The sequence below is a fragment of the Hordeum vulgare genome, chromosome 1H, assembly GCF_904849725.1.
Source record: "Hordeum vulgare subsp. vulgare chromosome 1H, MorexV3_pseudomolecules_assembly, whole genome shotgun sequence".
Lineage (NCBI taxonomy): Eukaryota > Viridiplantae > Streptophyta > Magnoliopsida > Poales > Poaceae > Hordeum > Hordeum vulgare.
The window spans coordinates 408325032-408350827 of NC_058518.1; positions in this window are offsets into that span (position 1 = coordinate 408325032).

Consider the following 25796-nt stretch of genomic DNA (forward strand, 5'->3'; position numbering starts at 1 on the left):
CTCATACTATGGTTAACACACATATATTGATGAAAATATAATAGGTTCAGATCTCAAATCATGGCACTCGGGCCCTAGTGACAAGCATTAAGCATAGCAAAGTAGTAGCAACATCAATCTTAGAACATAGTGGATACTAGGGATCAAACCCCATCAAAACTAACTCGATTACATGATAGATCTCATCCAACCCATCACCGTCCAGCAAGCCTACGATAAGATTACTCACGAACGATGGAGAACATCATGGAATTGGCGATTGAGGATGGTTGATGATGACGACTGCGTCGATTTCACCTCTTCGGAGCCCAGAACGGACTCTAGATCTGCCCTCCCGAGGAAGAACTGGCGGTGGCGGCGGCTCCGTATCGTGAAACGCGGTGAACTCTTCTCTTCTATTTTTTTCTGGGCGAGAGAGGTTATATGGAGTTGGAGATGAAGTCAGAGGAGCCATGTGGGCCCCACGAGCCTGCTAGGCGCGCCCTAGGGGGGGTGCCTGCACGGCTCGTGGCCCACTCGCAGCGTATCGTTAGTTGATTCTTTCTCTGATATTTTTTATATATTCCATAAAAAAATCCTCGTAACTTTCCAGGTCATTCCGAGAACTGTTATTTCTGCACAAAAAACAACACCATGGCAGTTCTGCTGAAAACAGCATCAGTCCAGGTTAGTTTCATTCAAATCATGCAAGTTAGAGTCCCAAGACAAGGTCAAAAGAGTTTGGAAAAGTAGATACGTTGGAGACGTATCAAGGATAGAGGGGTTCCTAAATTTTCCATAATATCCTCGATCTTATCAGTCCTAGAAGGATCCACATCACGGGATTTAAGGGTCTTCAAAGTTTTGTAAATTTTGAGCATGAATCTATCAAATATATTTAAGTTCCCTAGAATCCTACGACCTACTTCATTTATTTTACTCATGCTTGGCATCTTTAGCTCTATATTCTCAAGTTTACTTATAATGTGAGCTAAAGTGATATCATCCTTTATGTCAACAATAGGTGGGATTCTGACAAGATTTTCCATAACGTTAAGAGCCTCCCAAACTGGAGCTTCCAAGAAATTCCCACCTATTGTTGTGTCTAGAATAAACCTATTCCAAGAACTAATACCAACATAAAAATTTCTAAGGAAAATAGTGGTGGATTGCTTCTTGGTGGCTCTATCTTGAGAATCTTTAATTCTATACCAAGTATCTTTCAAACTTTCTCCAACCCTTTGTTTGAAGGTAAGAATCTCTCCTTCGAGTGCAACACCAAAGGCAAAGGACTTAGACATACTCACTAAACAAAGCAAAGTAACTATTTTTTGGGGTTTTGGTATAAGACTCCAAAGAAAAAACTATAAAGAAAACTAACAAGACTAAAAAGCAAAGGTAAAAGATACTGTGCAACTCCCCTATCCTGAAGACTGGAGTCCCCGGCAACGGCGCCACAAATTTTCTTGATGACGAGTTGATGGATATACTTCTCGCCCCTCGTTGGTTACCCCAAGTGGAAGGTGGACATGTAGTCAGCAGCAGTTTTCCCTTACACGGGGACTGTAAGGTTTATCGAACCAGGAGGACTCCGAGGATCAACAAGTAGGTGTCCGCTGCTCTGGCGCTAGCAGAACACGTGGACCTACACACACAACAAATAACTTTGCTCCCAAGGAGTACAGAGAGGTTTTCAATCTCTCCGGCCTTGTAGTTTTCAAAGGATCAAAACACAAGCGGGAATAGTGATAGTGGTTGGAACGGAAAAGTAAATAAAAGAAGTAAATGATGGAGGTGTAAAAAATGGTGGTAATATGGACCTGAGTCTCATGATGTTCACTAGTGATGTCTCTCTCCCAAAAGACAATAAGCAACTATGCTGGGTAAACAAATTACAATTGGGCAATTGACAGAATTATAAATGCACTGCAATGCTAATCATGCTACTAGAAAGTTAGAGGCTCAAAAGTAATGGGCAGTATGCCAAGACAAGTAGACCGTTTATTCATCAACATCTACTTACTAATTATCCACCTTGAGATATCTATCCAGAACATCTTGCTGGTATTAAGTTGCAAGCCCCACCCAAAGTGTAAACTCAAAACAACGGACAAGTGCATTAACGAACTTTGCGTAAGGTAAACAATCCTTGCAACCATGGTCACAAGCACCGTTGTTTTCTCCCTGGTGGCAACAACACATCCCCTAGTCTCATGTTTCTATCACTCAAGCTAGACATGAGGGGGCATGAACCCACAATCGTGCATAACGCTCCCTCTTGGAGTTACAATCTACTACTCGGCCAAAGCAATAAAAAGCAACGGAGAACATGCATGAATTACTCAAGAACATAATATAAAAGAATAACCAAATATATAACTCATCACAATCTGAACATAATCTCATAATCCATCGGATCCCAACAAACCAAGCATAACAACAGCAGGAAAATTACATAGATGACTTGATCATCTAGGGTAGCTCACAAGGGCTAAACATTGAAGCACAAGATTGGAGAGAAGACATCACATAGCTACTGGTCATGGACTCATGGTCCAATGAGGACTACTCACGGCACGTCCGAGAAGCGTCCATGGTGGTGGAGAAGCTCCCGGAGGTCAATCCTCCCTCCTGCAGGGTGCCGGGAAGAGGTCTTTTGGCGCTCCCGATCTCAGGAGCGCTGCGGCGGCGGAACGATGGAGAAATTCACGATTCTGGATATGATGGAAGGGTTTTCGATCGAAGAGGTAAATACAGGCCGAAGGAGGGCACCAGAGGAGGTGGGCCGCACCCAGGAGACCCGGTAGCGTGATAACCCACAAGTATAGGGGATCAATTGTAGCCTTTCTCGATAAGTAAGAGTGTCGAACCCAACGAGGAGCTAAAGGTAGGACAAATCTTCCCTCAAGTTCTATCGACCACCGATACAACTCTACGCACACTTTACGTTTGCTTTACCTAGAACAAGTATGAAACTAGAATTACTTTGTAGGAGGGATAGGGTAGTATTGCAAGAAAGTAAAGAACACGTAAATAAAACTAGGGGCTGGTTAGATAAAGAAACAACTACGAGTGTGGAAAAGTGGTGGTAGGAGTTGCGGAATTGTCCCTAAGCAATTGACTACGTTACTAGATCGATAGCAAGTATCATGTGGGAGAGGCCTCTGCTAGCATGTCATCCCTTACATGGAATTCTATGCACTTATGATTGGAACTATTAGCAAGCGTCCGCAACTACTAACGTTCATTAAGGTAAAACCCAACCATAGCAATAAGATATATTGGTCCCCTTAAATCCCATATGCATCAATTTCTATGCTAGGTTTGAAGCTTATGTCACTCTAGCGTGCCAATACATAGTCCTATCAACATACAACTAACCCTATGGTGTGATCCACGTGCGCGATCATATGATGGGCACCAAAGGACAGCAACATAACCACAAGCAAATTAAACCAACCATAGCAATTCATCAATCACCAATAGGACAACGATAATCTACTCAAACATCATAGAATAGCAACACATCATTGGATAATAATATGTAGCATAAAGCACCATGTTCAATTAGAGGGTACAGCGAGTTGCGGGAGAGTGAACTGCTGAATATAGATGGGGGAAGATGATGGAGATGTTGGTGAAGATGGCGGAGGTGTTGGTATAGATCGCCGTCACACGATGATGTCCCGGGCGGCATTCCGGCACTGCCGGGAGAGAGGGGGAGAGAGCCCCCCTCCTTCTTCTTCTTCCTTCACTTCCTCCCTAGATGGGAGAAGGGTTTCCCCTCTGGTCCATGGTCTCCATGGCGGCGGAGGGACAAGGGCCCCTCCGAGATTGGATCTCTCTATGTGTCCTTCTGTTTCTGCGCTCCCAGATTCTGCGTTTCACCGTTTCTTAAATTCGCGGAGATCCGTAACTCCGATTGGGCTGAAATGTTAACAGGATTTTCTTCCGGATATTATCTTTCTTGCGGCGAAAGAAGGGATCCAACCGCCTTAAGGAGTGGCTACAAGCCTGCCAGCCGCCGCCGTACCTCCTGGTGGCGGCTACAGGGCTTGTGGGCCCTCCGTGCATCGCCTCGCGTTGATTCTTCTTGCCAAAAATCATAAATATTCCCAAAAAAATCCCCGTAAGTTTTTATTTCATTTGGACTTCGTTTGGTATGGATATTATGTGAAACAAAAAACATGCAACAAACAGGAACTGGCACTCGGCACTGGATCAATATGTTAGTCCCAAACATAGTATAAAATGTTGCCAAAAGTATATGAAAGTTGTAGAATATTGGCAAGAAACTATCAAAAATTATAGATACGACAGAGACGTAGCAGCATCCCCAAGCTTAATTCCTGCTCGTCCTCGAGTAGGTAAATGATAAAAAAGATAATTTTTGATGTGGAATGCTACCTAGCATAATCTTGATCATATAATCTAATCATGGCATGAATACTAAAACACGAGTGATTCGAAGCAATAGTCTATCATTTGACATAAAGACAATAATATTTCAAGCATACTAACAAAGCAATCATGTCTTCTCAAAATATCATGGCTAAAGAAAGTTATCCCTACAAAATCATATAGTCTGGCTATGCTCCATCTTCCCCACACAACGTATTTAAATCATGCACAACCCCGGTTTTAGCCAAGCAATTGTTTCATACTTTAGTGTTCTCAAACCTTTTCAACTTTCACGCAATACATGAGCATGAGCCATGGACATAGCACTATAGGTGGAATAGAATATGGTGGTCGTGGAGAAGACAAAAAAGGAGGAGATAGTCTCACATCAACTAGGCGTATCAACGGGCTATGGAGATGCCATTCAATAGATATCAATGTGAGTGAGTAGGTATTGCCACACGATGGATGCACTAGAGCTTATAAGTGTATGAAAGCTCACAAAAGAAACTAGTGGGTGTGCATCCAACTTGCTTGCTCACGAAGACCTAGGGCAATTTTGAGGAAGCCCGTCATTGGAATATACAAGCCAAGTTATATAATGAAAATTTCCCACTAGTATATGGAAGTGACAACATAGGATACTCTCTGTCATGAAGATCATAGTGCTATTTGAAGCACAAGTGTGGAAAGAGGATAGTAGAAATTGTCCCTTCTCTCTTTTCTCTCATTTTTTTGTGGGCTCTTTGGCCTCTTTTTTTATTTATATTTTATTTTTATTTTGGTGGGCATCTTTGGCCTCTTTTTTGTAAATGGGCTTCGCTGGCCTCTTTTATTTCCTCACATGGGACAATGCTCTATTAATAATGATCCTCACACTTACAACTCAATACTTAGAGCAATGATGACTCTATATGAAATGCCTTCGGTAGTGTACCATGACAATGATCTAGCATAGCAATGACATCAAAAAAACGGACAAGCCATGGAAACATCATGTTAGCTATCTTACGATCATGCAATGGCAATATGGAAGTGGTGGCACATGTCATGAGACGGAACGGTGGTAGTTGCATGGCAATATATCTCGGAATGGCTATGAAAATGCCATAATAGGTAGGTATGGTGGCTGTTTTGAGGGAGGCTATATGGTTGGTGTAATGCACCGGCAAAAGTTGCGCGGTACTAGAGAGGCTAGCAATGGTGGAAGGGTGAGAGTGCGTATAATCCATGGACTCAACATTAGTCATAAAGAACTCACATGCTTATTGCAAAAGTCTATTAGTCATCAAAACAAGGTACTACACGCATGCTCCTAGGGGAAAGGTTGGTAGGAGTTAACCATCGCGCGATCCCGACCTCCACACAAAGGATGACAATCAATAAACAAATCATGCTCCGACTTCACCACATAACGGTTCACCATATGTGCATGCCACGGGAATCACAAACCTTAACACAAGTATTTCTAAAAATACACAATTACTCACTAGCATGACTCTAATATCACATATTCATGTCGCAAAACTGTTGCAAGGAATCAAACATATCATATTCAGTGATCTACAAGTTTTATGTAGGATTTTATGACTAACCATGTGAATGGCCAACTCCTGTTAACTCTCTAAATAGGTATAAGTGAAGCATGAGAGTTTAATTCTTTCTACAAAAGATATGCCCCGCTCTAACAAATATAAATGAAGCAAAAGAGCATTTTACAAATGGCGGTTTTCTATGTGTAGGGAAACAGGCAATTCAAACTTCAAAAGATATAAGTGAAGCACAAGAAGCATTCTATAAAGCCAACCAAGTACTATCTCATACCAGCATGGTGCATAAAAGAAAAAGGATAAATAAACACAAAAGACGCTCCAAGCATTTGCACATATCATGTGACGAATTAAAATATAGCTCCGAGTAAAATTACCGATAGATTGTAGACGAAAGAGGGGATGCCTTCCGTGGCATCCCCAAGCTTAGACGCTTGAGTCTTCCTTGAATATTACCTTGGGGTGCCTCGGGCATCCCCAAGCGTAGGCTCTTGCCTCTCCTTATTCCTTCATCCATTGTGCTCTCACCCAAAACTTGAAAACTTCAATCACACAAAACTCAACAAAACTTCGTGAGATCCGTTAGTATAATAAAATAAATCACCACTTCAAGTACTGTTGTGAACTCATTCTAAATTCATATTAGCATTATATCTACTGTAATCCAACTTCACCATGGTTCATACCCACCGATACTACCCATAGAGTCATCAAAATAAGAGAACAATGCATAGAAAACATAATCTGTCAAAACAGAACAGTCTGTAGCAATCTGAATATTCCGTATACCTCTGATATTTCAAAAAATCTGAAAAATTACGAACCTCTGTAAAATTTGCATATAGATCAGCATAAAAACGAATCAACTCAAAATCTCTTCCATAATAAAAATGAAAATTAATTTCGTGAGAAGAAAGTTTCTGTCTTTTCTCAACGTGATCAAACAACTATCACCCAAACTAATCGCATAGGCTTTGCTTGGCACATTATTTTTTTTAAACACAAAGTAATTGTACAAGGGGATAATTATTTTTGTGAGAAACTTCCATGAAAAATTCTACATTGTTTCCATGAGCATGAACACAAGTGTTCAAGGTCGACCCTCACTTCCGCAATGCATCACCTTTCAATCGCTTCTCTTTTTGAAAAAGTTTTAAGTTCCCCTCTATATATTTTTTTTGTTTTTAAACTAAATAAAAGCACTCAACAGAAATAAATGAATCTCTAAAACTTCCGGGTTGTCTCCCAAGCAGCGCTTTCTTTAAAGCTATTAAGCTAGGCATAAAGTGCTCAAGTAATGGATCCACTCGGATCCCAAGGTATATCAAAGCCAAGTTTAATTAGCAATGATTTGAAATTTAGTAGTGAGCACAAGGTAACATATATCATGCAATGACGAAGTATAACTCTCTTCCTATGCATTGGCATGTCATAAAAGAACAATTCATGCACATCAAGTAAAGGCCAATACATAGCATAAGCAGTTTCTTGCAACTTTATCGTATTGGAAACATAGAGAGGTGGAGATGTAGTTCCTCTCTCATAATAATAGCAAGTAGGAGCAGCAAGCACATGAATATTATATTCATCAAAATCATCATGTGTAACATAAGGAACTATAGCTAGCTCATCTTCATAAGCATCATTCATATTGGCAACATGGCCACAAGCATCGCAAGCATCAAGTTCATCAAAAAGGGATATTTCAAACGAATCCAAGGGATCACATCATTAATCCTTTGGTAAGAACGAAGGGAAATTAAATAATGTATGAGTAGAAGAATTACTCTCATTAGAAGGTGAACACGGGTAGCTAGTCTGTACTTCCTCCTTTTGTTCTTCGCTCTCCTCGTCATCTATTTCATCTAATGATTTCACAATTTCAGCATTTTCTTCTTCCATAGTTTCCTGCAAAATAATAGTCTCTTCTTGGGCAGCATAGGATTTCTCCTTAAATCGTTCAATATGAGCATTATATTCATAATTAGTATAATAATAACGAAGCATAGCCAAATTTTCAGATTGGTAAGGATCATCATCATTATCATCACACCTTTTAAAGAGAGCCTCAATTTCATAAGCACCCATAAAAGCAACAAACTCTTCTATTTGATCCACATCATAGTAATCATATATACCATTAGCATAAGAAGCCAAGGTTCTATGATCATTAAATTCACAAGAAAAGGGAAGGTGTGGAGCCTTCATCCTAGAGCAACAAGTAACACCATATCTCTTGCATAGTTCCCAAGCATACCATTTAAACAAATGGATTTGATCCCATAAAAGTTTCCCTTTTTGATTCAAGTGATAATCCCAAAAGTATTCACGTTGATCCAACGTGTATACCATTATATAATTGAATGGGGCTTTCTCAGGATTATTAAAGAAGTGCATAATATTTTCCACATAACGAGCCTCGAGGGTTTTAGGAGGTTCCCCACCTCCATGAGTAGCAAGTACACCTAATTTTTTTGGTATTTCGTGTTCCATATCCATAACTAAAGATAGAGAACAACTTAGAACAGCAAATAAATCAACTTAGTCATAAAGAAAACAAGCACACACGAGAATATTCACCCCACGCTATTGTTCCCCGGCAATGGCGGTAGAAAAAGGTCTTGACAACCCACAAGTATAGGGGATCAATTATAGCCTTTCTCGATAAGTAAGAGTGTCGAACCCAACGAGGAGCAAAAGGTAGGACAAATATTCCCTCAAGTTCTATCAACCACCGATACAACTCTACGCACACTTTACGTTCGCTTTACCTAGAACAAGTATGAAGCTAGAAGTACTTTGTAGGAGGGATAGGGGAAGCTTGCAAGAAAGTAAAGAACACGTAAATAAAACTAGGGGCTAGTTAGATAAAGAAACAACTACGAGTGTCTAACGAGTGTGGAAAAGTGGTGGTAGGAGTAGCGTAATTGTCCCTAAGAAATTGACTACGTTACTAGATCGATAGCAAGTATCATGTGGGAGAGGCCTCTGCTAGCATGTCATCCCTTACTTGGAATTCTATGCACTGATGATCGGAACTATTAGCAAGCGTCCGCAACTACTAACGTTCATTAAGGTAAAACCCAACCATAGCAATAAGATATATTAGTCCCCCTTCAATCCCATATGCATCAATTTCTATGCTAGGTTTGAAGCTTCTGTCACTCTAGCATGCCAATACATAGTCCTATCAACATACAACTAACCCTATGGTGTGATCCATACGCGCGATCATATGATGGGCACCAAAGGACACCAACATAACCACAAGCAAATTAAACCAACCATAGCAATTAATCAATCACCGATAGGACAACTATAATCTACTCAGACATCATAGGATAGCAACACATCATTGGATAATAATATGTAGCATAAAGCACCATGTTCAAGTAGAGGGCACAGCGGGTTTCGGGAGAGTGGACCGCTGAATATAGTTGGGGGAAGATGATGGAGATGTTGGTGAAGATGACGAAGGTGTTGGTGTAGATCGCCGTCACACGATGATGTCCCGAGCGGTGTTCCGGCGCCGCCGGCAGAGAGGGGGAGAGAACCCCCCCCTCCTTCTTCTTCTTCCTTGACCTCCTCCCTAGATGGGAGAAGGGTTTCCCCTCTGGTCCATGGTCTCCATGGCGGCGGAGGGGCGAGAGCCCCTCCGAGATTGGATCTCTTCTCTCTCTGTGTCCTTCTATTCCTGCGCTCCCAAATTCTGCGTTTCACCGTTTCTTAAATTCCCAAAGATCCGTAACTCCGATTGGGCTGAATATTAATACGATTTTCTTCCGGATGTTATCTTTCTTGCGGCGAAAGAAGGGCTCCAACTGCCTTAAGGAGTGCCCACAAGACTGCCAGCCGCCGCCGTACCTCCTGGTGGCGGCTACAGGGCTTGTGGGCCCTTCGTGCATCACCTCGTGTTGATTCTTCTTCCCAAAAATCATAAATACTCCAAAAAAATCCCCGTATGTTTTTATTACGTTTGGACTTCGTTTGGTATGGATATTGTGCGAAACAAAAAACATGCAACAAACAGGAACTGGCACTGTGCAGTGGATCAATATGTTAGTCCAAAAATAGTATAAAATGTTGCCAAAAGTATATGAAAGTTGTAGAATATTGGCAAGAAACAATCAAAAATTATAGATACGACGGAGACGTATCATGGCGCGACCAGGGGTTAGGCCATGCAGGGAGGCCGTCTGGGCAGGCCCTGGCGCCCCTCTGGCCCACCTATGGTTCTCGTGAAGCTTCTGTCACGCTGATTTTTATATATTTTTCTCGGGATTTTTGGGACTCTAGAAATTGGGGTAAAAGTCCCTCCAAAAAAATCAGCAAACAAAAACTGGCACTGGGAGAAGTGTAGCAAAACATATAACAATGTCACCCAAAAGAACATGGAACAAACAGAAATTATAGATACGTTTGGGACGTATCACCCACCATCCGACGTACTCCACGTTCGTGCACGGTGGCGCCTCTCGCCCATCAGCCGGCAAACCCTGCGTCTGCGCCTGGTAGGGCCCCGCGCCAATCAGTTGACGGACTCCACGTCCGTGCCCGACATCTTCGACGCTGTCGTCTGCTTCAGCAACAAATCAAGACCCTCCGCCCGACTCTCCGGTTCACGCGGAGGCTCGGAGGCTACACCCAGCGGGTGCTCTTGCACGCTGATGTCTGCTAGAACTACGTCGGTATTTCCCCAAAGAGGAAGGGATAATGCAGTATAGCGACGGTAGGTATTTCCCTCAGTGATGAGATCAAGGTTATCGAACCAGTAGGAGAATCTCCTCACACCACGTGAACAACACCTGCACAGAAATAACAAATACTCGCAACCCGACGTGTTAAAGGGGTTGTCAATCCCTTTCGGGTACGACGCCTCAAGATAGGCAAATAACATGAGGTATAAGTGGTAGATAGGATAAATAGATTGCGGACTAAATAAATTGCAGCAAGGTATTTTGTATTTTTAGTTTAATAGATCTGAAAATAAAAGCAAAGGAAAATATATCGCAAAGGCAAATATGATGAAAAGAGACTCGCGGGCCGTAGGTTTCACTAGTGACTTCTCTCGAGAAAAATAGCAAATGGTGGGAAAATAATTACTGTTGGGCAATTGATAGAACTTCAAATAATCATGACGATATCCATGCGCAATGATAATTATATAGGCATCACGTGCAAGATTAGTAGACTCACTCCTGCCTGCATCTACTACTATTACTCCACACATCGACCGCTATCCAACATGCATCTAGTTTATTAAGTTCATGGAAACACGGAATAATGCAATAAGAACGTTGACATGATGTAGACAAGATCTATTTATGTAGAAATAGACCCCTTCTTCTATCCTTAATAGCAACGATACATACGTGTCGTTTCCATTTCTGTCACTCGGATCAAGCACCGTAAGATCGAACCAATCACAAAGCACCTCTTCCCATTGCAAGATAAATAGATCAAGTTGGCCAAACAAAACCCAAATATCGAAGAAGAAATACGAGGCTATAATCAATCTCGCATATAAGAGATCAAAGAAGACTCAAATAACTTTCATGGATAAAACATAGATCTGGTCATAAACTCAAAGTTCATCGGATCCCAACAAAAACACCGCAAAAAGACTTACATCATATGGATCTCCAAGAGACCATTGTATTGATAATCAAGAGAGAGGGGAAGCCATCTAGCTACTAACTACGGACCTGTAGGTCTAAAAGAACTACTCACGCATCATCGACGAGGCACCAATGGACATGATGAACCCTTCTGTGATGGTGTCTAGATTGGATCTGGTGTTCTGGACTCTGCGGCGGCTAGAATTGATTTTCGTCCCCCTCCTTTAGGGTTTCTGGAATATTGTGGTATTTATAGAGCAAAGAGGCGGTGCAGGAGGCCATAGAGGAGGGCACAACCCACTAGGGCGCGCCCTGGTGGGTTCTGCTCCCATCGGAGCTCCCCTCACGTGCGTTCCTGACCCACTAGATGCCTTCTGGCCCAAAAAAATCAACAAAAAGTTTCGCTGCGTTTGGACTCCGTTTGGTATTGATTTTCTGCGATGTAAAAAAACATGCAGAAAATAGCAACTCACACTATGCACTATGTCAATAGGTTAGTAACAAAAAATGATATAAAATTACTATAAAATGATTGTAAAACATCAAATAATGATAATATAACAGCATAAAACAGTAAAAAATCATAGATACGTTGGAGACGTATCACGCGCCCCCGGTGGAAACAGCCATCCGGCGGACTCCACGTCCACGCCCGACATGGCCCCACGCCCACGAGCCGACAGACTCTATGTCCGTGCACGATGACGCCTCGCACCCATCAGCCTTGGACCCCGCGTCCGCACCCGACAAGGCCCCGCGCCCACCAGCCAACGGACCCCGCATCCATTCCCGACAGGGGGCTCCGCACCCACCGGCAGGCAGACCCCGCATCCACGGCTGACAGGGGCCCGCGCCCACCAGCAGACAGACCCCGAGTCCGCGACTGGCAGGGCCCTGCACCCACTAGCATGCGGACCCCGCGTTCCTGGCTGGCAGAGCCCCGCGCCCATCAGCTGGCGGACCCCGTGTCGTGCCCGACATCCTCGACGCCATCGTGTGCTTCAACAACAACAAAGACCCTTCGCCCACTCTTCGAGTCGCCTGGAGGCTCGGAGGCTACACCCAATGGGTGCACTGGCGCGCCCCCACAGGAATCAAGCCGCACCGTCCCCGGCCCGCAATCGACCATCATCAAGAACTTCTGCAACAACGACGACTGCAAAAATCCTCCGTCCGGCTCCACGATTCGCTCGGAGGCTCGAAGGCTACTATCGGGGGGATGACCCCCGGGTACCCCAAAGGCAGCGAGTCGGACGGAGTGCCCGCCCACCCGGGTCGGCTGCTCCGATTCCCACCCACGGTCGGCTGCTCCGACCAGCCGGCCGCCCAGAGTCAACTACGACGTCCCATCGGACACGCGCGGTCGAGATGGCCATACCCGACGGCAGTGCACTATTGACAAGTAGTAATGCGTTGAACCGACGTCATGCAGTTTCATGCATGTAAGCTACCCACTGTAGCTTACATCTCAAGCAGCTTGACATGTAAGCTATCCAGTGTAGCTTACATGTCAAGCCACCCACTCATGCCTATATAAAAGACACAGTGCCTCCTCATATGGGGGCATCCCCTCTTCCTCTCCCACATACGTGAGGCCAAGGAACAGAGCAGTCAACTCCCTCTCCCTCCTCCAATATAGCTCTTGGAGCAACTCTGTATTGGAAATACACCTCATATACATACATGTAGGAGTAGGGGTATTATCTCTCTGAAGATCCCTGAACCTGGGTAAACCACAGCGTGCTACTACCCCATCCAGTCCCGGATCTTCCACAACAGCCTTGTTCTCACCTCGATTAGACACCCCCTAGCATCTCTTGTGAGAAAACGACAACAATGTGTTTGTTTCAAGGTTATAAGAAGAAGATTATGTGTTGACTAAGGTGCTATTCAAGGATTTATCCAATGGTTGGTCATCTGAGTGTTGAGCATATTGAAAGCATGTCTTGAGAAAGAAGATTGTGGTAGCATTCATGTTTACCTTCAAAACAACATCTTTATGAAAATATAAGATAATATTATAGGTTGATGAAGACTAAGCACGAAGGTTGATTCAAGTTGATCAACACATAAAGCATAGAATATTTACCGAGGGGGATAAAGTGCTCCCACGGTATGTAAGAATTGTCCATAAGGTTTTGTGTATTAACACGTGGTCTATGTCAGGGTTCTTTGTGGAGTTAGGTATGTTTCCATGGGCGTGCATCAAAAGGACGATCTCATATGAGTCATGGGTTATGACATCAAGTGGTGATCGCCATCAAGATTGCATTATGCAAGTTCAAGTGGAGCATCATGAAGAGATCCGGTGCTTGAAGCTTGCCATCCATTCTTGTGATAATGGACATGTGAATATGTGCCTAAAAGAGGCCCACACATAGTGGATTATGGGGGAGCAGTGCCCTAGTCTTCACCAAGTCAACGCAATCAAGAATGTTGGTCTCACTTGATGAGGTCAAGATCGTAATCATCTATCTCAAGTTGACTAAGCGTGAGGCAAAGGAATATCCTTGGTACGTTTTCTATCTTACCAGTCTCATGGTGTTAGTTGGGAGACCATGTTATAGGATTAATAGTCGTACTACCAAGGCTGGCTCTCCGGTGAGTAGCTTGATCGCATCATTTCCACAGAGCTCAAACCTTTGCATTCTTGGAATCATCATCTTTCATGGTTCTTTTTTTTATTTTTCAATATGTGAGGTTTTAGAGTTTGTGCCCGTCTTCTTGTCAAACTCAAGTTCATCGAAAACGGAGTTTGTCTGTATCATCTTTGTGTTTTCGTTGTTAGAGATTTCATTGGTTTGTATTTAGGGAAAGTTATCTTCCTTATGCTATTGACATTTCTTCTTAATTGCTAGTTATTAATATATATGCAATAAGCTTGAGTCTGATGATTTAGGAGTTCATTTACATAAGTTATAGCAGGTTGGTCTTACATGTATACCTGGTCCGGTTGTACCGCTTGTATAAGCAGTTGTATTGGCCTTGCCGATACAATGGGTGCAACCTCCACCCGAGGGGTGATTCCCTCGGGCCAGTATTATCCAATGGCATGTCAAAGTGATTGTACCGCTCTATCCCAGGGGGTTGTATCGTCACGGGACATGCCACTCCATGTGGACTACGCGATGGTTGGACTAGGGCTAGTACCACCCCAACTGTCGTAGTCGGGTGACTCCGTTCTAGCGGGTACGAGGTAGTAGCTGATAACCCACAAGTGTAGGGGATCGCAACAGTTCTCGAGGGTAGAGTATTCAACCCAAATTTATTGATTCGACACAAAGGGAAGCGAAAGAATATTCTCAAGTATTAGCAGCTGAGTTTGTCAGTTTCAACCACACCTGAAAGATTAGTGTCTGCAAGCAAAGTATCAGTAGCAAAGTGGTATGATAGCAACGGTGTCAGAAAAGATCTATTGACGGAAGACTATTCCTATCGTTGTATCAATGGCGCCAATAAATAACACATTGACGGGGGACTATTCTTCCCCAGCAACTGCTTCAGAAAAGTCTGGCAACAAGTAACAACAAAGTAGCGAGTAACAGCAGTAACAAGGAACGGCAGAGTAACAACACTAGCGACAACAGAGTAACAGCAGTAGCGACAGCAGTAGCAGCAAAGTGGCCCAAACCCTTTTGTAGCAAGGGACAAGCCTGGACAAACTAACGTAGCAAGGACCAGTAGTAAAAGACTCGTAGGAAGTGGATCGGTGATGGATGAGTATGACGGATGTGATTCATCATGTAACAGCTATAACACGGAGATATATGTAACTAGCTCCCATAAGACAATCTAATGTAGACATGTATTTCGTATGTAGTCATACGTGCTTAGGGAAAAGAACTTGCATGACATCTATTGTCCATCCCTCCCGTGGTAGCGGGGTCCTAATGGAAACTAGGGGATATTAAGGTCCTCCTTTTAATAAAGAACCAGACTAACACATTAACACTTGGTGAATACATGAACTCCTCATACTATGGTCATCTCCGGGAGTGGTTCGGGCTATTGTCACTCCGGGGTTGCCGGGTCATAACACATAGTAGGTGACTACAACTTGCAAGATAGGATCTAAAACACACATATTGGCGACAACGTAATAGGTTCGGATCTGAAATCATGGCACTCGGGCCCTAGTGACAGGCATTAAGCATGGCAAAGTAGTAGCAGCATCAATCTCATAACATAGTGGATACTAGGGATCAATCCCCGTCAAAACTAACTCGATTACATGATAGATCTCATCCAACTCATCACCGTCCAGCAAGCCTACGATGACATTACTCACGAACGATGAAGAGCATCATGGAATTGGCAATGGAAGAAGGTTGATGATGACGATGGCGACGATTTCCCCTCTCCGGAGCCCGAAACGGACTCCAGATCTGCCTGCCAGATGAAGAACAGGGAGTGGCGACGGCCCCGTACTATAAAACGCGATGTATCCTTCTCCCTGATTTTTTCCGGGCGAGACGGAATATATAGAGCTGAGTTTGAAGGCGGTGGCGCCACGAGGGCCCCACAAGCCCTCACGGTGCGGCCAGGGGGGGTGGCCGCGGCCCAGGGGCCTGTGGCCCACTGGCACACCTCCTCCGGTGATCTTTGCACAGATATTTTTCTTTAAATCCAGAAAAAATCTTTGTAAATTTTCAGGACATCCCGAGAACTTTTATTTCTGCACAAAAACAACACCATGGAAATTCTGCTGAAAACAGCGTTAGTCCAGGTTAGTTCCATTCAAATCATGCAAATTAGAGTCCAAAACAAGGGCAAAAGAGTTCAGAAAAGTAGATACGACGGAGACGTATCAACTCCCCCAAGCTTAAAGCCTTGCTTGTCCTCAAGCAATTCAGTTGACAAACTGAAAGAGACAAAAGAAAACTTTGACAAACTATGTTTGATCTTGTTGTTGCAACTATGTCTAACTCATATCCAGAGTTTCAGCAAGATCACAAGCAAACCACATAAGCAAATGACATCTAGGTCTCACGGTAAACTCATATCAATTGCATAATCAGCTAGCGAGAAAATAATAATAAGCCTCAAATGTCAACACTTCAATCAAAACAACATGAAGCAGTACGAATAGATGGTATCTCGCTAGCTCTTTCTGAGACCGCAAAACATAAATGTAGAGCACCTTCAAAGACCAAGGGATGACTAAACATTGTAATTCATGGCAAAGAAGATCTAGTCACAGTCATACTCAACACAGTTAAAAGCAAAGCACAAAAATGACAGAGGTGCTCTCTAATTGGTGCTTTTGTAAGAGGAGGATGACTCAAAAGGAACATAAATAGACAGGCCCTTCGAGAGGGAAGCATTGATTTGCAGAGGTGCCAGAGCTTAAGCTTTGAAAACAGAGATAATAATTTTGGGTGGCATGCTTTCATTGTCAACGCAATGACTAAGAGTTCTCAATATCTTCCATGCTACACATGCTATAGGCGGTTCCCAAACAGAAAATTAAAGTTTTGACTCCCCCACCACCAATCAATCACACTCCACGGCTAGCCGAATCCTCGGGTACCGTCCATACCAACATCAATCCTGGGGGAGTTTTGTTTGCAATTATCTTTTCGATTTGAGCATGGAACTGGGAATTCCAATTACCGCCCCCTTTCTCGTGAATGATAGTGAATAAACACATATCGAGGATAACACGCCTAGCATGGAAGATACCAATAGCCCGCAGTCACCACATGAGCGGTTCGGGCATGCAAAACAGATTATTTCTTGAAGATTTAGAGAGTGGCACATGCAAATTTACTTGGAACGGCAGGTAGATACCGCACATAGGTAGGTATGGTGGACTCATATGGAACAACTTTGGGTTTATGGAAGTGGATGCACAAGCAGTATTCCCGCTTAGTACAAGTGAAGGCTAGCAAAAGACTGGGAAGCGACCAACTAGAGAGCGACAACAGTCATCAGAATGCATTGAGATTAACTAACATTGAGTGCAAGCATGAGTAGGACATAAATCACCATGAACATGAACATCATAGAGGCTATGTTGATTTTTTTAACTACATGAGTGAACATGCGCCAAGTTAAGCCACTTGAATCATTCAAAGGAGGATACCATCCTATCATACTACATCATAGTCATCTCAACATTCATGTTGGCAACCAAGGCAAACCATTATAAGCTCCTTGCTAATTAAGCATGGAATAAGCAACTATGATCTCTAAGTTGTCATTGCAAACATGTTTCTCTCACAACAAAGCTAAACTAGGAACAGTGAGCTAGTCATATTTTCAAAAACAAAATAGATCGAGTTCATACCAGCTTTTCCAGGCTCAGTCACTTCGTCATATATCGTCATTATTGCCTTTCACTTGCACGACCGAACGATGTGAACAATAATAAGAGTGCTCGTGCATTGGACTAAAGCTGGAATCTGCAGGAAAACACAAAGGAGAAGACAAAGTAATATAGCTCTATGAAAGCTAAACAGGTATGCATGCAAGAGCCACTAAACATTGTAAACATGATCTTCTACCTTGACCCAAATAAAAAGAAAAGTATCTACACGGGAAAGCTCCCAACAAACCAAAGAAGAAAAGAAAATCTTTTTGGTTTTTCTCAAACTAGACAGACACACGAAAAGAAAACAAGAAAAAGAAAATAAACTAACATGGATGATATAGTGGCAAAGTGTGAACACCGGCTAACAAAGTGAAAGCATAAGCAAGAATGTAAAGTCGGTGAGAACACGTACTCCCCCAAGCTTAGGCTTTTTTGCTAAGTTGGTCTACTCCCATGGAGGGAAATAACCAGCTCCGGGATACTCCGGAGTGGACTGAGGATGCCACTACTGTGTGAGCTCCTCTGGCTCCAACTGATAAACTGGCGTCTGGTACTCGACTAGTGGCTCGGGCACGGGCACCTTTGGTTGGGATAAGCCCCAATATGCGTAGATGTCCAAGGGCATAATAATGTACCTGCCTGCATGAAGATTGAACAAAGAAGGAGCAGGCAAAGTAATAGTCTCATGAGTACCCTGACTAAATACCAGGTTATAAATCATCCTTCTATTTATATCTCTATCAAGAAATTCATGGCGAACCATGCTATCATAATCTAGATGTCTCTCTGGAAGAAGGATCTCTTCTTCCTCGTCCAGTCTAATAGGTATCTCAAAGTGTCTGGCACAAGAGCAAGAACACGGGTTTGAGCTACGAAACGATTTTTTCTGGAGGTAGGAGAACCAGATGAGAGCAAGAATGAGTGGAGGGGGTGCGTGTGGGCCCCACAAGCCTGGGTGGCGCGGCCAGGGGGGTGCCCGCGCCCCAAGGGCTTGTGGCCCACTGGTGAAGCCCCCAGACAAACTCTTCATCTCAGAATTTTTCAAAAAATCCAGAAAAATCATACTTGATTTTCAGGATGTTCGGAGAACTTTTATTTTTGGGGTATTTTTCCACGGGACGCTAAAACAGAAAACAGGGAAAACTAAACTAAATCTATCATTTTTCTTCTAAGCAACCAAAAGTGAAAGCTTACAACAGAGGTTTGTGACTCCTCGATTCATCCATCTCATGGTCATCGAAAGAAAATCCGTCAATGAGGTTGATCAAGTCTCCTCGACAAAACTTCCCGAATCGCAAAAGGAGACGGAGAATTTTCGAATAGTCACTAGGTCACCTCAATGGGGATGTGTATTTCCCCAACAAGCAAATCATACTTCATCTTGACATGAGGAATAGGGCATTCAAAGTTCCCAATAAGAATCGATGAAGTTTTTTTGATAGCTTTGATGCAATGTACTCGATATTGTTTCTTCGGAAAGTGCACCATATGCTCATTACCGTTGACATGAAAAGTGACATTGCCTTTGTTGCAATCTATAACAGCCCCTACGGTGTTTAAAAAGGGTCTTCCGAGAATGACAGCCATGGCATCGTCCTCCGGAATATCCAAGATAACAAAGTCTGTTAAGATAGTGACGTTAGCAACCACAACACGCGCATCCTCGCAAATGCTAATAGGGAAAGTAGTTGATTTGTCGGCCATTTGCAGAGAGATTTCAGTGAGTGTCAATTTATCCAGTTCAAGTCTACGATAAAGAGAGAGAGGCATAACACTTACACCGCCTCCAAGGTCGCATAACGCAGTTCTAACGTAGTTGCCTTTAATGGAGCAAGGTATAGTGGCACTCCGGGATCACCTAGTTTCTTAGGAGTTCCACCCTTGAAGGTATAATTAGCGAGCATGGTGGAAATCTCAACCTTAGGTATCCTCCTCTTATTAGTCACAATATCTTTCATGTACTTAGCATACAAAGACATTTTGAGCATATCGGTCAGACGAATTTGCAGAAAGACAGGTCTGATCATTTCAACAAATCGCTCAAAATCCTCATCATCCTTTTTCTTGGATGGTTTGGGAGGAAAGGGCATGGGTTTTTGAACCCAGGGTTCCCTTTCTTTACCATGCTTCCTAGCTGCGAAGTCATTCTTATCGTATCTTTTATTCTTAGGCTGTGGGTTATCAAGATAAACACTAGGTTCAATCTCCACATCTTTATCATTGCTAGGTTGAGCATCATCATGAACATCACTATTGATATTATCATTAGGCTCATGTTCATCACCAGATTGTGTTTCAGCATCAGAAACAGAGGCATCGTTTTGACTCTCAGGTGTAGCAACAACAGGGTTGCTAGCGTGTAGGTTCCTATCATCTTTCTTCTTCTCTCTAGGATGACTAGGTGCATCAGTGCTAACTCCTTGAGAATCTTGTTCAATTCTCTTCGGATGACCCTCAGGATACAAGGGTTCCTGGGTCATTCTACCGCCTCTAGTGACGACTGTGACAGAATTGTCATTCAACTCATTGAGCAAGTCATTCTGAGTTTTAAGTACTTGTTCTATTTGAGTTGTAACCATAGAGGCATGTTTACTCAGAAGTTTAAGATCGTTGACATTTCTGTCCACACAAGCACTTAAATGACTAAGCATACAAGCATTCTTTTCCAATTGTCTGCTAACATAATCATTGAAACTCTATTGTTTGGCAACTAAGTTATCAAATTCATCCATGCATAAGCTAGAAGGTTTATCAAAAGGAATATCACTCTCATCAAACCTACGTAGAGAATTTACTTCTACTACCTGTATCGGGTTATCGAGACCATGGATCTCTTTGATAGGTGGTAGATTTTAGACATCTTCAGATTTAATGCCTTTCTCTCGCATAGATTTCTTGGCTTCTTGCATATCTTCAGGACTGAGGAATAGAATACCTCTTTTCTTCGGAGTTGGCTTAGGAGGTGGTTCGGGAATAATCCAAGCATTCTCATTGCACAAGGTGTTATTTAGTAGAATCTCAGCTTGTTCTATGGTTCGTTCCCTAAAAACACTACAGGCAGAACTATCTAGGTGGTCTTTGGAAGCATCGGTAAGTCCATTATAGAAGATATCAAGTATTTCATTCTTCTCAAGAGGGTGATCAGGCAAAGCATTGAGTGGCTGGATGAGCCTCCCCCAAGCTTGTGGGAGACTCTTTTCTTCAGCTTGAGCAAAGTTGTATATTTCCTGCAAGGCAGCTTGCTTCTTATGGGCAGGGAAATATTTTTTAGAGAAGTAGTAGACCATATCCTGGGGGCTACGCACACAACTAGGAGCAAGAGAAGTGAACCAGGTCTTAGCATCATCCTTTAGCGAGAAAGGAAACAGCTTGAGGATATAGTAATGGCGGATCTTTTCCTCACTAGTGAATAGGGTGGCTATATCGTGCAGTTTGGTAAGATGGGCTACAACCGTTTCAGACTCGTAACCGTGAAAAGGATCACATTCGACCAGAGTGATTAACTCAGGGTCGACAGAGAATTCATAATCCTTATTTGTCGTGGTTTTATCACGGCAGATGTTCTCATGAGAGAACTTAGATGTGAGGCCATCGCAACCATGTGGCGGCTTGAAGGGGTTGGTTGGAATCGAGAGACGCGAGTTTACCCAGGTTCGGCCCCTCTGATGGAGGTAAAAGCCTACGTCATGCTTGTGTTTCATTTATGAAGATGATGATCTCGATTAAAAGGGTGCAGACTCGGCACCTCTAATCTCGTGGGTGTCTAATCTGTCTATCTCATGATTTGTCTTGTCTAGACCTAAGTTGTGAATCTTGTCCCTCTTGGGGCGCCTTACCCCTCCTTATATAGGTGGAAGGGGTAAGTTTACATGTAGAGTCCTCCTTGGAGTAGGAATAGGACTAGTCTCTCTTGAATCCTAATCCGGGTCTTGTTTCCTTTGTGAGGGAGTCTCTCCTCTTGTTGGGCCTTCTCTTGTGAGCCGGCCCTCCTGGCTTCTCTATGAGCCGCCTTATGCCAGGGTGTATGCCGGGCCTTGGGCCTTCGTCATTTATCTAAGTCGCATGTGGGGATACGTATGAGCCGCCCGCCAGTTCACTGCTGAGTCGCCAGTGAGTCGCCAAGTCCTTGGCGGGTCATACTCCAAGCGAGGTTACACTGCGGGGTATATCCCCGACATTAGCCCCCAGGTTAGCTTGAATTTATTCATGGTAAGCTCCTGAAATAAGAATAATAAATAAGTTAAGGGACCGGCTTGCTCCTCTGGGCGGCTTGATTTATTGAAGTGGCTCCTTAAAAAATCCGGGTTTCTACTTTATAATAACGAGCCGTCTTCACAATCATCTTGTTGGTACGTGTCCTTTGTAATAAAATACATATGCCATTGAGTCGGCCTCAAATGCTTTGGCTTGATGAAAATTTGGGAAATAAGAAATCCACACAATGTTGAACTAGCTTCGCTTGCTTCGGCGGGTTATGATTGACAATGGCGGGTCATGATTGCTAATGGCGAGTCATGATTATTAGTATTGTCTCGTCAAACAACTAAACTCCAATTGACTATGTCAAATTATTGGAATCTGTGTGATGTTGAGCCAGTCTTTTAATGCTTCAACTAGATAAAAATATGCTGAACCGGTCTCCCAATACTTCACCTCCATGACAAAATGAAATGTGCTCTTCAATTTTTTTGATATATCCATATTACCTGTAGCCCCCAAGGGCCGGGTCATCAGTGTGTGATGGGTCGGGTCTTCAATTTGAACCTCATGATCTTTGAATCAACTTAGTGATGTAGCCCCCAACGGTCGGTTTGTCTTACCTACGGCAACCTGGGACTTTAGAAATTATGATCTGAATAGTGTAGCCCCCAAGTGACGGGTCGATTGCTTGCGGCGACTCGGGACTTCCACGTTCTTCTCCTTTGAAAATAAAACATCATATGATGTAGCCCCCAAGGGCCGGGTCATTATGCAATAATGAGCAGGGACTTCCTTGAATCCATATTTGAATAAAGAGGGACTTGTAGCCCCGAGGGCTAGCTTATCTCCTTGAAATAGTTGGGTCTGTTGATGATGTGGTGATTTGAAAAGCTGATTGCATTAGCCCCCAAGTGTCATGGTGCATGCTTGCAGCGACATGGGACTTTCATACTTTGATGTAATCTTGATTTGAATAATGTAGTCCCCAAGTGCCGGGTTGTGTGCCTCCAGCGACTCGGGGCTATTCCTTCCACTGTAGAATAAAATCATATCCACTCTATGAGCTGATGATGCCTTTGTGATAAAAGAAACCCTTGACCGTGGTTGCAATGTAACCCGGCAAATATATCCTTGAGAAATCCATATTTCGGAGAAATCCATAAGTGTTGTAGTTTACTACAGAGCACAAGTTGAAGAAATCCAAGGGCGGGTCAATTAAATGACTCGGCATTATATGTGATCGGGCGGCTCTTAGACAATAGTCAATTCTTCCAAGATGGCTTGAAAACCCCAATCTTTTAACACTGGTTATGATAAACCATGATGAAAATCCAGCCAAATTGGCTATTCAAAGATCTATTTGCACCTGCAAGAATTTATGCTTCGACCCGGTTTTGAAGATCGGCATGATATGTATGTCTGATGTATGATGCAATGCAATATGATGTATGTAGATCATATGATAAGTATGGCATCAAGCTATTTTAAATAAGCCGGCTCAGTGAGTCACGGCGGGTAGGACGAGCTCGTACGGTTCTAGTGCTACACCAAGAGGCTATTGTAGCTGCCTTAGCTGTGTTTAGACCGGCTGATCAGGCGCGAGTCAAGCTTCAGTGAAGCAGGTTCAGTGAACCAATGGTTTGTCTATTTTCCATGTGTTAGCTCTTGCCGATACCTTTCATGTTTTAAGCAAGGCAAGTTCAGGGTCCAGAAACGGAATAACTCGCCAAGAGTACATGGGACCATGGGGCGATTTGTCCAACACACAGTCCAGTATAACCATTTGTAATGCGTTTATTCTCAGAATCATATAAGGCGCCCATGTTTGAACCGTGCAGCGTGGCAACTTTGGTCCTCTTTGGCTTACCAGTATCCAGTTTGACATAAGTGCAGCATGGCGACTTATGCTCTTTGATACTGATAGCGTCCATGCTTGGACGACTTTATGAATCATCCGCCAATAAGGTCGGGCACCCATGTTTGGACGGTCGCATCATGGCGACTTGTCTTCTTAGGTGATCTTTAACTCTTCTCGTCAATGAGGCATCAGCCCCCGAGACCGGCTTAATTTTTCTGTAACGACCCGGGGTTCTTGAATTATTCATCCCAGTTGAGCGTGTCGAGCCATGTCCATGTAACCCCAGAGTCTTAAGTCGACCCAAGGAGGCGGCTTGAGAATCTTCATATTTTTCTGATGTGTTGATGGAGAACGGTCCATGGGGACGGCGACTCGCGTGCGTCTATTGGGCGGCTCGTATAAGCGGGCACTGCACCGTCGGGTTGATATAATCCGGACCGTGAGGACGGCGTCCTGCGTCCTTCTGTTGGGCGGCTTGTATAAGCGAGCACTGCACCGGCGGATTGATATAATCCGGACCGTGAGGACGGCGTCTTGCGTCCTTCTGTTGGGCGGCTCATATAAGTGGGCACTGCACCGGCGTGTTGAGTTGAATGTGAGAGTTATCTGGCGATTTGGCACGGTTCGAGAATCGCTCGCGGCATTGCAAGCCGTCTTGGTTGCACGGATGTGAGAGTTGGCCGCGTCATTGTAAGTCGTCTTGATTGTGCGGACGTGAGAGTTGGCCATGTCATTGTAAACCGACGGTGATGGCGAGTTTGATCACTGCGTTGTAAGCCGGTGCGGACATGGTCATATTGGCGCAAACTCCATAGTCGCGGTATAACTCCTTTTTTCAACAAATAAGTATCCTGTAAAATATTACTGGAGAATTAATAGTTCTCAAGGAAATTAATGTATGCTTTTAAAATAAATTGGATGAATATCACCTGATTTTTCTTGTAAGAATACAAACGTTGGTGCTTGATAATGCTTGATGTAGTACAGAAGGAAACAAATATATGTCCAACTTCGGTTGATCCGGTGTCTCCTCAAAACCGATGTAATCTCCCTTTGTCTCTGCCCTTGGTGTGGAAATGAATCAATAATAGCTCCAGTCACTGATCCAAGTGTCGATTCTCCAACGACTATTTTTCCATAATGGTAGCCATGCAAAATAGATAGACATTCGTTTTGATCACCCGTGTAAACCTGAGCGAAGCAAACCGGTTTTCTTTCCTTCTAGATTACCCAGTCAGACTGTCATTTTTAGAACTAGAGGCGCGGTCGGCAGTGAATGTAGACTCATTGTCTATATAATCATCAATACTCGGGAATTATGTGGCCAAGGCAGTCTTTGGCGCGTGGCCGCGGCGGTGCGATGAGTCACCACAGCGGAGGCAGGTGCAGCGAGGTAAGGTGAGGTGGAGCCAAGCGACTTCGGCTTTGGTAGGCGGGGCGTCTGAGGCCGAGGCGACTGCGGCACGGCGCAATTAGGCGAGGATGATGGGCGGGAGCGAGTCGTCGAGCTCGACAACAGCATAGGCGGCTCGTCAGCACCGGCCCGCGGCAAAGGCGGAAGTCGTGGCGAAGGTCCGGCCTGGGCGGTTGACGGAACCGACCCGCGGTCGAGGCGGAGGAGCAGTCCGGCGGCTCAGTGAATGCGACGGCGAGCCCGCCCTTCTTTCTTCTTCTTGATGTATGCATGGGTTGCTGGCTGATGCGCGGAAGATGGATGGATGCGTAGGTTGCTCTTTCCTCCAATAGGCGAGATGGAGGGAATCTCCAGCGGCAGCACAGCGAGGGTGCGCGCAGCAGCCGAGGGCCATGGCGGATCAAACTGAAAGCGGTCGAGACCGGTGCGGTCGGGCGAGGCCACGAAGCCCGCGCCGTTGCGG